The 16144-nt window shown below is 47.3% G+C and overlaps 1 long non-coding RNA gene, 1 other non-coding gene and 1 pseudogene across 2 annotated transcripts; 1 reads left to right on the forward strand and 2 right to left on the reverse strand.

Annotated features, from left to right (window-relative positions):
• Positions 1–4901: 4901 nt before the first annotated feature.
• Positions 4902–6501, forward strand: LOC135580614 (uncharacterized). Its single transcript, XR_010475531.1, has 2 exons — positions 4902–4937; positions 5719–6501. It is a non-coding gene; the product is annotated as an uncharacterized LOC135580614 (long non-coding RNA).
• A 668-nt stretch (positions 6502–7169) lies between these two features.
• Positions 7170–7241, reverse strand: TRNAQ-CUG (transfer RNA glutamine (anticodon CUG)). Its single transcript has one exon. It is a non-coding gene; the product is annotated as a tRNA-Gln (tRNA).
• A 7045-nt stretch (positions 7242–14286) lies between these two features.
• On the reverse strand, positions 14287–15333 carry LOC135580524 (olfactory receptor 10A7-like; annotated as a pseudogene).
• Positions 15334–16144: the final 811 nt, after the last annotated feature.

The following is a 16144-nucleotide window of genomic DNA, read 5'->3' on the forward strand; positions in this document are numbered from 1 at the left end:
GGGGCCACAAACATTACTCGCTAATGAGGCATCTATAAACACGTAGTAGCTGTTGCTTGATGAGTCCTTGCTGTTGCTTAATTACTTGGTTCTTTCATCCCAAATGTTGTGTTCCTTTTTCATACTGCTGGACACCAAAATAATTAATCTGTGTCCCAGCTTCATTAGGGAACTTACTTCTGAGGTCTGAGTCTCGTATTCAGGTCGATGTTTTTGGTTTTTACTGATATGGATTGTCACATTGCCTTCTTAATGGTGAGTACAACCACCAGTCATGGTGAAGTTCTGCTTTAAAGGATACGTCAGATCAACTGTCCACTGTTTTCAGTGCAGACACACAGGCTAACTCTGAGAACCGTTTCTCCCAACGGGTCATTGCAGACACAGAGGAGACTGTGAGTAAGTTGTAACAGAATGTTGAGACTGTACAATCTCATACAGTAGAAGAGATGCACCTCTACAGGGATGTGGCAAAGCTGAACAGCAAGGAAAAACCATTTGGGGCTGGAGGGAAGTCCCTTGTGGGTTGGAATGACAGCCACGACGACCTTGTTCATGTTCATCAGTCTGTACCACATCCAGGTTTTGTAATTAAAAAGATGCCCTTGTCCTTTCTTGAAAGAGACCCACACACAAATGGACCTGGTTTGCTCTGCAAGGGAACCCCAGAGCCCTAAGGCTTGCATGGCCTGCTTATGAGGGCAAGTGCAGGGCAAGGAACCAAATGCTCATAGCCATTTTTCTTGGGTCAGGAATGGCATGGCCCATTCCATGCATTACAGACTACAAAGGGACAGTGGATCAGCCTCCTAGAGCACCTGGGAAAAACCCTGAACTGCCGGCAAACAGGAGTCACCCTGCTATGAATTTCAGTGGACATGTTGTCCTGGCCTCAGGTGCACCAGCAATACCAGAGCTAATAGCCTCATGAAACCACTGGTGCTTCGACGTGATCTTGAACTGTTGCTGTGTTCCAAGGCATGACCTTTTGCTGTCTGCTCAAGGACTCATGTGGCAGTGTTAGGTCAACTGTTGGACTTGATTTTCTTGAGGGTCTCTTCCAACCAAAGCGACTCTTTCATTCAGCGTACCTGAGAAGTACAACAGTTGGAATGGGTGTCTGGAGGTCCTCTGCCCCAATGAACTGCTCTGAGTAGACCAAATTCCCCAATAATTCAAGAGCTTCAGGCCTCTTATGCTTTTGCATTTACATCCATCTCCTGCTCCCCACCTTGCTCATCTTCACTAGAATCCACAACCCTAGTGGCCTGAGCCTTACCCTATACACCATGTGCTCCAGCCCTCACGTTCTGTCTGTTCCTCTGCCAGTACTTCTCTCCAGAAGATCCCAGGGTTATGGGATGAGGTCTGGAGGTGGATGGGAAGTAAAAACCAGGATTAGGAGTGAAGGCTCCTTACAGGATTTTTACAGTGAAAGTTCTGCTTCTACAGACTTTCCCTCTTCTTCCTGTCACACCTGCTGCCCAGAAGAGGGTTATACTCAATGGCATGAAAGTGAAATGCAGACCATGTGTCATTCATACATCCAGCACTCATGGTCTTCATGGAGCACAAACAGATTTCTTGGCTCATTCAGATCAAACCTAGATATCGGTGGGTTTCAAAAGTGGGATGAAACAAGCAGACTGAGAAGGAGAAAGATAAGTGGCCATCCCTGAGGTGTCATTATACTGACCACGTGAAAAAATCTATTCATCTCATCTCCCCAGACCTTACCCTGTCACTGCTAAACAATGAAGTGGGAAGCTTTTTCTACTCAGAGCAGGAGATTGCCCAAGAGGACCTCCTCAGGTCCCTTCTAGCTATCGTTATTCAGAAGAGCATGGAGTCTCAAGAGCCCTTGAGCAGCAAACAAACAGCAATGCCTTGGAAGTTGGCAGCAGCACAAGGCTGCATAGAAACACCAGTTGATTCAGGAATGATGCTAAAAGGTGTGGAAATGCCTTTGAGGAAAACAGAGCTATCAGAGGAATGAGGCTATGACTCTGGTATCTCTGACATGCCTGAGGCTGAGGCACTTTGTCCACTGGAGTACACAGCATGATGACTCACGTTTGCCAGGAGCTCAGGGTTTTTCCCAACTCTCTCACATCATGATGACTCCCAGGTGCTCTGTGAGACTGATCCAATGTCCCTTTGTAGTCTGAAATTTATGGAATGGGTCACCCCAGACCTCTGGTGTATGGGATGCTCCTTCTGAGCAAATCAAGCCGATTTGGGTGTAGGTCTCTTTCAGAGATGGGCATGGGCTTCTCTGTGATCAGCCTCCTATGTGTTGATTTGCTTCTTTTCAACAGGTTCTTCACTTCCCAATCTCAGCCTAGATCCCTGGTTGGAATAAACATGAAGGCCTGGTTATCAAGGGATGTGGCTATGGAGATCCCATGGAGAGGTTACTTGAAAGAGACCGGCTTGACCCTCTGGTCTGCTCTTCGTTATTATTAATCTGCCTTTTGTTCCCTGGGCTTATGGGCCGATTAAACAAGCTGTGGCAGAGCCTGATACGAGTATTTAAGGTCCTTGTGGCCCTCAGTCCTGCTTGCAAGGTGTTTCCCTCCAGCCCACAATGATCCTTCTTTGCTATTGAGCTTTGCAACATCCCTGCAGAACAGCATCTATTCTCTTGTACAAGATTGTGCAGTCTTGAACCTACTTGCTCTCCCCTGTGTGTCTACAATGACCCATTGTAGAAATGTTCCTTAGGTTTAGCTTGAATATCTGCACTAAAAGCACCCAACAGCTAATTCAAGGTGTCCATCATAGATGCATTTCACCGTGGCTCGTGTTTATACTCACCATGAAGAGGGCAATGTGACAAAGGCAATTCATGAGACACAAACCCACTTAAAATCTGGCTGCACACAAGCTGAGACCTCAGAGTTTATTTACCTTACAAATGTGGGACACAGAAGAATTGTTTCGGCGTATCACAGTCACCAAGCGCTGATTCTGATAGGGGGCTTCAGCCTCCCAGACATCTGCTGGGAAAGTGGTACGGCAAACCGCAAGCAGTCCGGGAAACTACTGGAATGTGCTGAGGACAACTTTTGATTACGGGTGATGGTAACTCCATCCAGAGGAGAGACACTGCTGGACTTGTTGTTTACTAGTGTGGAAGAATTTATCCAAGTGGTCAAGACTGGGGTAGTATGACTACAATTGACATGCAAGAGGTAGATATACTCAACAACTTTTTTGTAACAGTCTTCACAGGCAAGTGTCTTCGCCACAACACCAAATTAATGGAATCCAAAGGCAGGGCATGGGAGAATGAAGTACCAGTCATCACGGGAGATCAGCCCATATAACAAAGGAGATCAGGTTCAAGCCCATATAACAAACATGAATGTGCACAGCTCCATGGGACTTGATGAGATGCATCCAAGGATCCTGAAGGAATTGGCAGATGACGTTGCTGAGCCAATAGCGATTAAATTTGAAGAGCTGTGGGGGGTTGGTGAAATTTCTGGAAAAGTGAAAACATAACCCCCACTTTTAAAAAGGGTAGAAAGGAAGACTGAGGGAACTGCAGCCTGGTCAGTCTCACCTCTTTGCCCAGCAAGACCATAAGGCAGATCCTCCTGGAAACTAGTCTAAGGCACATGGAAACAAAGGTGATTGGTGACAGCCAACATGGTTGTCCTGGCAAATTGTGCCTGAGAAACTTACCGGCCTTCTACACATTGGCTGAGTGGTCTCACTCAGAGAGTTGCAATCAATGTCTTGAAGTCCGGGGGAAGACCTATGATTAGTGGTGTCCCTCAAGGGTCTGTACTGGGACCAGTATTATTTAAAATGTTTGCTGAGAATATAGACAGTGGGATTGAGTTCACCCTCAACAAGCTTGCAGATGGCACCAAGTTGAGTGACATGGTTGTTACTCTAGAGGGAAGGGATGCCAGCCAGAGGGACCTTGACAGGATAGAGAGGGGGTCCAGGCGAACCTCATGAAGTTCAACAAAGCCATATGCAAGGTCCTGCACCTGGGTCAGGGCAATCCCAAACATGGATATGGGCTGTGCCATGAGTGAATAGAGAGCAGCCCTGTGGTTTAGGATTTGGGCATATTGGTGGATGAAGAACTGAATATGAGCTGCCAATGCATGCTTGCAGCCCAGAAAGCCAGTTGTACCCTGGGCTGTATCAGAAGAAGGGTGGCCTGAAAGTCAGAGGAGGTGATTCTGCCCATCTACTCTGCCCCATGAGACTCCACCTGGAGTACAGTGTTTAGATGTAGTGCCTCCAACATAGGAAATACATGGACCTGCTCAATTGGGTCCAGAGTAGTACACACAGATGATCAGGGGGTCTGGGCACCTCTCCTAGGAGGAGAGGATGAGAGATTTGGGGTTTTTTATGCTAGAGAATAGAAGGCTCTTCAGAGACCTCAAGACGGGGAGGGACACTTTGTCAGGGAGTGCAGTGACGAGAAGAGAGGCAAAGTTTTTAAAATGAAAAAGGTTAGATGTAGATTAGATATTTGAAAGAAACTCTTCCCTGTGATGGTGGTGAGACACTGGAACATGTCATCCAGAGAAGCTGTGATTGCCCCATCTTGGAAGTGTTCAAAGCTTGGTTGGAAGGGCCTTTGAGAAACCTTTTCTCGTGGAAGGTGTCCTTGTCCATGTGAGGGTGGGTAGAAAAAAGTTATATTTAAGGTCCTTTAGAATCAAAACCCATTCTGTGATTCACTGCTCATTCCAGTTATTATGAAGTGGGAGAAAAATATTTCAGATTAAATGGGCAGGGACTCAATCACCAGCAAGGCTTTGGTAAGCAACAACTAATGGGAGCTTAGATGCTTCATGAGCAAGGAATGTTTGTGGCCCCACGGGGCAATAGGACACAGCATAAAAGCCTGCTCTGCTCCAGGCTCTGCATCCTCCTCTCTTTCCTCCCTTTCCTCCAGGAACGAGGTAAGACTCTGTGCACTCCATCTCTCCCCATGGGCTGAACTGCTGTCATGGTGGCTACTCAGGTGGATCCTTGGGCTGCCTCAACGTGCAGAGCAATAGAACTGTTGAAGGGTTGCCACCTCTTCCATTTTAAAGGGGCTGGTTGGGGAGAGCTGGGAGGAGGAAGGTTGTTTCAAGCACAAGGGGATGAATGGGGCTCAGCTGCAGGGAGGTCTGCTCAGCAGAATTTCTGCTTTAGACAGATGGTCTCTAACCAAATGGCCAGGTGCATCCAGTGCCTCGTTCCATGCAGCACTGCCTGTTCTGGACATGGGGTATGATCAGACTCTCCACAGGGCCTCTAAATCCACTGAGCTGGGTCCTGTCCCAAAAGTAGTTCAGCCTTTCTGGACCATGCAACTCAGATGGCACAGTGAGGGCCATGGCAGCTCTGTGCACGCTGTGTGTTCTCAAGAGCTGATTTGTGAGACTCTTGTTCCATGCAGCCTATTTGTGGTGGACTAGTTGCATGAACCTTCATCTGGGCTTTTGTACTGGGTAATGCAGGAGGAGGTCCTTGTGACATCAGCAATCAGTTAGGCACCTCTTTGGTCCTAGGCACTGAAATCTAGCTCTAAGCTGAGATGTCATGCCTATTGTACATGTCTGCAAGATGAGCTGGAGGCAATTTCTGTAGTTATAGTTAAAAGGAAGATGGAGGACAGTGCAGTGCATCTGCAGAGATAAGTGAGGACAAGAAAGACAGACTGAAATTGTGTTGTGTCTGTGCTCTGTGTTTCAGCTTTGCCCCCCTCACCGAGAGATGTCTTGCTTCAGACCCTGTATCCCAGCACCTTGTGGTTCCTCTGGCCCACCCCACTTGCAAGCAGCTGCAGTGAGCCCTGTGTCGCCCGCTGTGGTGACTCGACGGTGGCCATTGAGGCCTCTCCAGTGGTGGTGACCCTGCCAGGCCCCATCCTCACTTCTTTCCCTCAGAACACAGTTGTGGGATCCTCTCTGTCAGCTGCTGTTGGGAGCTCCCTCAGCACTGGGGGGGTTCCCATCTCTTCTGGGGGCTCCCTTGGTCTGGGGGGGTCAGGGCTGTGCCTGCCTCCCCCCTGCTTCCGTCTGAACTGCTGAACCTGGTGCATCGTCCCTTCTGGAGCAGGAAGAATGATGGGGACTGCACAGCAGGAGTGTGGCCAGGCCTTGCAGATGGGCTGGGTGTCCTCATGCCAGCTGGCAGGAGGGACCTGTGCCCACGGCTCCTGGCTGCACGTCAGGCCTCGCTGTGCCTCCTCTGGCTCTGCTTTGCTCTGAGCTCCTTGAGAAAGGGCTCGTTCTCTTCTGCTTTGCTGAACCTCCTGGTGCGGGGGGAGGGTGCTGGAGTTAAGGACTGCTCTTGCTGGGCTGGGATTGCCAGCAGGTGGAGCAGAATGGGGAAAGGCAAGCACTTTGTGTTTCGACCTTGTCCTTGGGCAATGGGCTGTTCTCTGTCTTGCCCTGAACCCTGCAGATGTGTTTCTTGGTCTCTGTTCTGTACCACTGCATTTGCTCCTTCTCGTTAAAGACTTTGTGCAGCATAGCTGGAGACTTGTGGTGGTTTGTCCTCCTCCTCTGTCAGTTGTTCAACTGCTCTGCAAGAAAGAGGGAGAACATGCTCTTTTCCATGACAATGACTGTGTCCCCATGCAGAAACAGTGTCAGAGTGGGTAGAATTACCTGAAATGACAGCAGAACACCAAAAATAATCAAGTAGGCAAGAGAAAGGCAGGAAAGCCTCAGAAAAATTGATTTCACAAAAAGCAATGGACAGTAGATGAAATCAGCTTAAATCCAGAAACAATGGTGGTCAAGATGGGGAAAAGGTCCCCAGCAGGGCTGTATATTCTCCATCTTAGAAAATGTCCAACAGCCAACCAGACAAGGCCCTCAACAGCCTCCTCTTCTTGACCCTACTTTGAGCCATGCTTGGCCTGCATGATCTGCACCTCAGCTCTTGTGTGATTTGCTGAGCCGCTGCTGGATCCCCCATCCAGAAGCAGCCATCAGGAAGAAGGGAGCTGAGACGGGGCAGGGCTAGAGCTCGGGAAACCTGCAGAGGTTTGTTGGGCACAGGGCAGGAGAAGGGGCACTGATGTCAGTGCCAGGGCTGGGAGCCCAGGAGAGGAGGGCTGATGGGAATGCATTAAAGAAGTGACCCAACAGCAAGGCTGTGCATGCTGAGGAAAGCTCTGAGAGAGCTAAAACTTGAGGTCCCACTGAGATTTGAACTCAGATCGCTGGATTCAGAGTCCAGAGTGCTCACCATTACACCATGGGACCTGCTGAACACCTGTTGTCTTTCTCCTGTGACCACCCCAGTGCAGCCATATGGTCCTGGGTGAGCCTGGCACTCTCTCCAGCTCCCTGGCCATCACCAAGTACAAACGCCCTTCCTCCAGGGCCACCAGGCACCCGCTACTCACAGGGCTTTTCCAGGGATTGTCAGAGCTATTTGCATAAGCCTCACATGTCTTCTGTTACAAGATCCAGGCTCCTAAGCCCTGAGAATCTCTCTTTCTGTTCATAAGACCTGGTTATGAAGGTGCCAGCTTAAGCCCTTCAACATTGCCCCTCACAGAGTGCATTGATAGCCCGGAGATGGGTGGTTTGATGCTCTCTGTTGCTGCTTCCCTGCACCCCCATGTTGAAGACCCTGCATGATCCGGACTGCTTTCCTCTGCTAGGATTGTCTTGGCTGATTTCAAACCCTGGGCCTTTCTTCCAGGACACGCTGTTCCCTTCTGTCCCAAAGTAGCCTCTCCCTCAGTGAGAATGGCGTTCATCTCCTAAGGCTGTTCCAGACTCCTTCACACCAGGCTCCTTTACCTGCACGAGCAGGATGAATCTTCCCTCTGCTCTTTCCCACTCTTTTCGTTTCTTCCTCCTCTCTCAGCCTGGCTTTTTCTGCCCTTTCTCGAATATGTCTTCACAGAGGGTCCACACACATTGCTGATGGCTCAGCTGTATCGTGCAGCAGATGCACTGAATTGCTGGAACTGTCCACATCCCACACAGGTCTTCCCCTTACCTCTTGACACAGAGGTGGTTCCCACACTAACAGGCTTGTCCTCCTCCCCAGCTGCAGAGCCCTGATAGTCCCCTCTTGTTCCTGGGAAGGTGGGGACTGAGCTGCCTGGTAGGAAGGGGGAAACAGCAGTGTCCCCAGAACATAACCTGCCTGCTGGGGGGAACTCTGTGCTGTGCTCTGGCTGCTGGTCCACAGCCTGCTCTGCCTTGCTGATGGGCACTTTGGAAATGGTGCCTGCAGAGAAAGCAAAGCAGAAGGTGTCAGTGGCAGAGAGAGGAGGCTCAGGCACTGGGACAGCCCTGGGCAGCCCTGGGTGTCCAGAGGGCAGGAGGGCAGCAGTGCAGGGAGCACCTGGTGAACGCTGCAAGGGAGAGGCAGTGTCTGGTTGGGCTGGATAGAGGCCAAAAGCAAGTAGCAGAGGATGGTTTCGATCCATCAACATCTGGGTTATGGGCCCAGCACGCTCCCGCTGCGCCACTCTGCTCCCCCCAGCAGCTCTGCAGGGACCTTCCCAGCCCTGCCTGATGCTGCCTGGACCTGCCAGCACCAGCGCTGCTGCTCAGGCCTCCTGCCCTCCTCTTCCCTGCACCCATCACCAGGCTGCACCAAGCTCTCCCTGCAAACGTCAGTGCCCCTGCGCTCGGGCTGGCAAGTGCAAGGGCCTTTCCTTGTCTACCTCCCCTCTTCGGCAACCCTTGCTGTACATACAGACTGGGGGACCAGATGCTGGAGAGCAGCTCCACGGAGAAGGATCTCGGGGTTCTGTTTGACGGCAAGTTGGACACGAGCCAACACTGTGCCCTGGCAGCCAAGAGGTCCAACCGTACCCTGGGGTGCATCCAGCACAGCATGCCCAGCCAGGTGAGGGTGGGGAATGTTCCGCTCTACTCTGCACTGGAGCGGCCTCACCTGAGACACTGTGTGCAGGGCTGGGTGCCATGGGATAAAGAAGATATTAAGCTACTAGAAAGTGTGCAGAAGAGGGCTAAAAAGTTGCTGAAGGGTTTGGAGAGGAAGCCAAGTGAAGAGCAGATAAAGCCTCTGGTTTTGTTCAGCCTGGAGGACGCTGATGAACAAAGTCCTTTGCGATCTGCCTTTCGTATTCAGACAGCAACATCCCCTTATGTGTCCCACCACCAACAGTCCCTGTTAACTGACTGGTTAAACCGTTAAGTTTTAGCTTGGAGAGGAGGAGACTAAGGGGTGACCTCATTAATGGTTATCAATATGAAAAGGGGGAGTGTCAGGAGGATGGAGCCAGGCTCTTCTCAGTGACAACCAGTGATAGGACAAGGGGCAATGGGTGCAAACTGGAACATAGGAGGTTCCACTTAAATCTGAGAAGAAACTTGTTCCCGGTGAGGGTGGCAGAGCCTGGCCCAGGCTGCCCAGGGAGGTTGTGGAGTCTCCTTCTCTGCAGACTTTCCAACCTGCCTGGACACCTTCCTGTGTAACCTCATCTGGGTGTTCCTGTTCCATGGGGGGATTGCACTGGATGAGCTTTCCAGGTCCCTTCCAATCACTAACATTCTGTGATAAGTCTGTTGCACTCCATTTTGTCAAGATATGGGCCTGGTCACCTCTGTAAAAGGCAACAAAGTATGTATCTGTAAATATGTTGGCTACAAGAGGAGGTCTAATGAGAATCTCTTTCCCCTGAGAGATACAGAGGGAAACACAGTGACAGAAAATGAGGTATTGAATGCCATCTTTGCCTCAACTTAAATAGTCAGAACAGTTGTGCTCCTGGTACCCAGCCCCCTGAGGCAGAAGACAGGGATGGGCAGAAGAATCAAAACCCAATAATCCAAGCATAAATGGTTAGCGTCCTGCTACACTACTTGGACATCCACAAGTCTATGGGGGCAGATGAGATACACCCAGGGGTGCTGAGGGAGCTGGCAGAGGTGATCTCTGAGTCACTTTCCATTATCTATCAGCAATCTTAGCTAACTGGGGAGGTCCCAGTTGACTGGAAGTTGGCTAATGTGATGCCCATCTACAAGAAGGGCCGTAAGGAGAACTCAGGGAACTACAGACCTGTCAGTCTAATCTTGGTGCTAGGGAAGGTCGTGGAGCAGGTGATCTTGGGTAATATCACATGGCCCATACAAGAGAATCATAAGATCAGGCCCAGTCAACATGGGGTTTATGAAAGGCAGGTCCTGTTTGACCAGCCTGATCTCCTTGTACGACAAGATGACCCACGTAGTAGATGAGGGAAAGGCTGTGGATGTTGTGTACTTAGATTTTAGTAAGGTCTTTAACACCATATCCCACAGCATCTGCTGGAGAAGCTGCAGCTCATGGCCTGGATGGTGTATCTGCAATGGATAAAGAACTGGTTGGGTGGCTGGGCCCAAGGAGTTGTGGTGAAAGGAGCCAAATCCAGTGGGTGGCTGGTTACGAGTGGTGTCTCCAGGGCTCTGTACTATGCCCTGTTTTGTTTAATTATTTTTTCAATAATCTGGATGAGGGGATTCGGTGCACCCTCACTAAGTTTGTAGATGACACCAAATTGGGTGGGAGTGTTGATCTGCTTGCAGGTGGGAAGGCCATGCACAGGCATGTGGACCAGCTGGATCACTGGGCATAGGCCAATTTTCTGAGGTTCACCAAGGCCAAGTGTCAGGGCCTGCATTTGGGTCACTTGAGCACATAGGCTAATGGTAATTTATGGAGATATGAAAATACTTTTAGTCTGATCTTTGAACAAGCTCCACATTTTAGTGTATCACCTGCACTGCAAGAGTTAGACATGCCATTTTCTGTGCAATACCAATGCTTCAGTTTCTTCCATGGGATTTGCCACCTTTAGGCTCCAAAGCCCTCCTCATTGAAATGCATCTGCAGAAAGACAGCATTTCATTCAGGTGTGTTCCACTACCTCCTCTGGTTCTGCCGGTTTTTCTCACTCAACCACAGGTGATCTAATCCCTTTCCTCTCTTCCTTCTGATCATCTTTTTTTTTCTTCTCCTTCTACTACTTCCCTTCTGTTTCACAGGTGCTGACTAATATATAATCGAAGTAACTGATGAACATATCCAGTCAAATAGTTCTCCCAATCTGTTTTTTTCTTTTATTGGTTTTTTAAAAATTATTTTAAGACTCTACGTTAAATACAAATACAAATACAAGAATTTTCATTCTGAGGCTTGCCTATTTTTTCAAATATTTAAATTGCCTAATCATAAAAAAGAACATTAATTCTGCACAAACTTCACTGTCAATCAGTACTTTTCTCGTTGTAGTAGGGCTCTCTGATTGAGAGTTAGAAAGCAAAGCTGAAGATAAATCAGAATATTTTGTGGAGTTAAGAGACCGAGAATTTCTGCTCTCCTTTTTTCTGTGGTATCTCCTTGACATTCTTGTAGCTGAGAGATCAATGCTGCAGCTGTGATGACAATGACTACTATGAGTTCTCAAGGGCTTGTAGTTATTCAGGTAGGATGCATGGAGGAAGCTTTGCAAATGGTACTAGAAATCTCTGGTGACCTCGTTAGAGGAGGAATAAAGATTTTCCTTCATGTCCAGAACGTGCAAAATATGAACAAGCTCATGTGGGAATTAAATTTCCTATTGCTTTGATCAGTCTCCTGAGATGAGATTTCTGAATCAATGGGGAATTGCACAGCAACATAGTGTTGCCTGAAGAAAGTGCGCAGATGAGCACTCGTAAAACAGAAAAGATAAAGTGAAACAGTCCACAAAAAACAAACAACCAATCTACCTCTCCTCCTAAACACGCCCCCTAAAAGATCTGACACAAAGATCTCCATCTCGGTGCACAGACTGTATGGTTGGAATTCTTCCTCATTTGTACAACCCCAGCTGACCTGAAGCAGTGTTTGGGCAACATTTCCTAAATCTCTTTCAAATATTAGAATTAGAATTAGTATTTGTGAAACCTCACATTTGTTCCATCCATTGTGCTCTCTTTGGATTTCTGATGTTTTATTTTCATTGTGGTTTCACAGATAAGGATGAGATTCTGGGGTCTTTGTAGCAAAATAATTGCCAAATTTGCATCTCAATGTCAGGAGTCAGCCCAAGGGCTCCTGGTTTCCTTTCTGAAGCAAAACAGCCACCCATAGAAATTGTGGGATCCATACCAAGGTCTGACTGCCCTACATACCACTCCAATAGTAAGACAGTTTTGGATATTCTTGGTTTAGAATCCCACACCCAGATCCCACCAGCAGCAGAGAAGAGATTGAAAATAAGAAGCTATAAGATGATAGGACAGACTGCAGAGATGAGGTGCAGGGCTCACCAGGTGAGTGCATTGACTGGCCCTGTTTTCATGGGACCAGTCCATTTTATACCTTTTCCTGTTTACCCTGCCTTTGTTTCTCCCTGTTTGCCCTTCATGGAGTCATTGATTGACAAGGTTTGGTTCTTCTCAATGTCTCCCTTATCGTTTGTCCCTTATTACCATGTCAAGGGACTCAGTTTATTCTGCAATTTTCTGCATCTGCGTAAGCATCGTACCTCTCACACTCCCCTCTCTTGTTTGGAGAATATTAAAGTGAAGTGTAAAGAGTTGTGGATCAAGGTAATGACGGTTTAATAAGGAGAGAACAAGTTGTGTACACAAGCAAAAATTGACTTAATTCACAACTTCACATCATCAGGCAGATGTCCAGCCACTTCCTAGGAAGCTGGGACTCAGCATGCCTAAGTGTGGCTTGAGAAAACAAACACCTTAACTGTGAACATGGTCTCATCCTCCTCCGTTCCTTGAGCTTTTCTTACTGTGCGAAACCTCATATGGTATGGAATATCCCCTTGGGCAGTTTGGGCCAGCTGTCCTGGCTGTGTTCCCTCCCAGTCTCCATCCTATCCCAAGACTACGGGTCTTTGTGGAGAGACAGACTTGACTCTGAACAAGCACTGCTCAGCAATGGCCAAAATATTGGTGTTTTTTCAGCACTCCTTAAGCCAAAAATACAAAGCACACACCACACAGCACTCACTAGGAAGAATGCTGACCCCATGCCAGCCCAACACAGTACAATATCCTCCCCTCATTCCATGCCATCTGCATCATGCTGAGGTCCAACTTTCTCTGAAACATCGAAGTATCCTCTGACCAACCCATTCACACATTGTGTTAATTCTATAACTGACTGAAACCTTTCCACTTGCCTAAGCCACAATGCATTAAAATCTTTCTTCCTTCTACCCCATACCTTTATTTTCATTTCCTATTTTATGCGATTTTTATTCCCAAAATCCACTCTTAGCAACACTTGTTGCTTTTGCTACTGTGGTGGATTGTCCTTGGGCTGCAGCTGGACTCCCACCCAGCTGTTCTCTCATGTCACCTCCTCAAAAGGACAGTACAGGTTAACTTGGGGAAAACTAATCCATTTTTTGCCAATTAAAATAGATTGGATGGTGAGAAACAAAGATAAAAAAAAAAACAACACCTTCCCCCAACTCTCCTTATTCTTCCCAGGCTAAACTGTACTTCTTCATTCCCAATTCTCGTACAGTGAATTAGTTATTAATGATACAAACCAGAAGAGAAAATACTGCTGGGGTATAAGCAATTCTAGAATTGGGACTGAAATTAGATCGAAATAAGCTGAGAGAAACTAGAAACACGATCTCCATTTCACTTTGATGAACACTCCCTCTGACAAGCCAGAGAAAGAATCAGACAGAAAGTACCAGGTTCAATGAGTTATGGATCCAACCCCTCCCTTAGCTTTCCCTCAGTCCACATAAGAAGGGAACTAATTAAAACAAAGCTACTGCAGCGAGCTGGCGGTGTTTCAGCTTACCCTTTCTGTCCTGAACTGAGCAAGTTACTAGCTAGTTTGGGAAAGAGATCTTTGTTCTGATTGCAAAAAAATCAGATCAAGTATAGACTAGAACCCAGTCTCTCCCACCAGTAGCAGGGACACTTGCAGGAGACACGGCTCCTCCCCTCCAATCATGAGCTACTAACTTGATTCTCAACGCGTTATTGAGGGTCCTTTCTTGAGGGGGAAACAATCCAGGCTATAACTTTCGCATTAATGCAGAGGAAAACAAACATCTGTTTCCCAAGGCAGAGAGTTTGTCTGTTCAATGGACATGGAGGGAGAGGGGGGACGATAAGAATTTTACAATTTGCTGTAGTAATATTTCTGCTTTGAGCAAGGTTTACTTCTTTGTTTGCGAGGCCAACAACTATAATTTATTCCAATATGCCAAGTAAAAAAGGGCAGATATTTCAAGGATTTAACTGCAAAGAATTGCTCAAATAACACAGGTCTTTTGAAAAGCATTTCTTTTCATTCATAAATAGCATTTATTTTTTTCCATTAGGGAAACACCTATAATCTTTGCATCTACAAGGAATCCATCACCTGGAGAGAGAAAAAACAGTCAGCTGCTTCCCGAGTAACCACTTGTCAGTACTTGTCCTCAGGCTTTGCTTGACTTCCTGGTTCCTCAGGCTGTAGATGATGGGGTTGAGCATGGGAGTGACCACGGTGTAAGACAGGGACACCATTTTCTTCATGTTGGATGAGAGGCTGGACAAGGGTCACAGGTGAATGATGCCAGTTGTGCTGTAGAAAAGAGTCACAACCACCAGGTGAGCTGCACAGGTGGAAAAGGCTCGCCTCTGGCCCACAGCCAAGGGGATCTGAAGAACAGCATGGATAATGCAAAGGTAGGAGATGACTATCAGAGAAAAGGGAATCATCACTATTAGGACAATAGCAATAAAAATCAGTAGTTCAAAGAAGGCTGTGTCTACACACACCAGCTTCAGCAAAGGAGAAACATCACAAAAGAAATGATCAAATGTGTTTCTCCCACAGAAGAGCAGGGTAAATAATCATGTGGTGAAGCCCAGAGCCACAGGGACACCACACAGCCAAGACTCAATGGCCATCTTGAAGCAGCAATCCCTGTTCATCAGGGTGGCATAATGCAATGGGTGGCATATTGCCGCTTGTCGGTCATAAGCCATTGCTCCTAAGAGGAAACACTCACAGGTGACAAAAAGAATAACGCAGTTGAGCTGCAGGGTGCAAGCTGTGAAGGAAATAACTTTTCTCTCCACCAGCAGAATTGCAAGCATCTTGGGGACAATGGTGAGGCTGTAGCAGATTTCTGTCAAGGCAAGATTCTTTAGGAGGTAGTACATGGGCATGTGTAGGACAGGGTCAACGGTTGTGATCACAACAATTAGAGAGTTCCCTATCAACGTGGCCAGGAACATGATGGAAATCAGCATGAAAAACAGGAGCTGCATCTTGCCATGGAAGGCAAACCCCGAAAGGAAGAAGTGAGTAGTGATGGTTTGGTTTCCTGGCTTAATTTCCTCCACAGGTTCTGTCCTAAAAGAGAAAAAGCAAAACAAAACACACAACAAAAGGGTTAGTGGCTTAGGACAGACTTTTGGTCTCAGGAATTGCTACACTTGCAAGTACAATGAAGCTTAAAATATGAATGAGATGAAACTTGGATTGGATATGGCAGTGACCCCAGTGGAAAAATATCTCAGCTGGGCAACCTCTTCAAGATCATCTTTAACAGTCACAGGCTGGGATTCATCTTCTTTAATTTCGGTAATATAAAGTAGACATACAAATTTCCAACAACCATTCTGTCTTTATTTTATATGGAAAGAAATGAATCCTTCCAAAGGGCAGGTCACCTTAGTGTAAGAGTGGCATCTATGATGTGACAGAAAAATTCACTGTGGATGGGCTGGATGTCTCTCAGTAAATTTCAGCATCTAAATGTCTGCAGGCATCTAACTGTGAACCAGTCATCTTGGAACTGGTTTGTATTTAATGGTGGGCAATACAGCACAAGACAGAAGCACCATTTATTTCCTTCTAAGGTGGATGTCCAAGGATTGGAGGTATCTTCAATAATGAAGTGAGTATAAAATGCCTAATTTTTTGATAGCTGGAATTAACTGAAATATTGTTGGTGCTCTAAGCCAGGTGATATGGAGACCCTGTGGCTTCCCACCTCCTGGTCTGACTCAAGCAGAAGTGATCCACCTGCATTATTTTCACTGTTAACCCTGCAAAATACAATCCAAACCTAAACAAATTTAAATTCAGAAAAGTGTTCGTGCACTTACATTTATTTCATCAAATCATATAAATTGTGAGTTTTCATTTAAGAGAAGCCCTGGCA

Source organism: Columba livia, chromosome 11 (assembly GCF_036013475.1).
Source record: "Columba livia isolate bColLiv1 breed racing homer chromosome 11, bColLiv1.pat.W.v2, whole genome shotgun sequence".
Classification (NCBI taxonomy): domain Eukaryota; kingdom Metazoa; phylum Chordata; class Aves; order Columbiformes; family Columbidae; genus Columba; species Columba livia.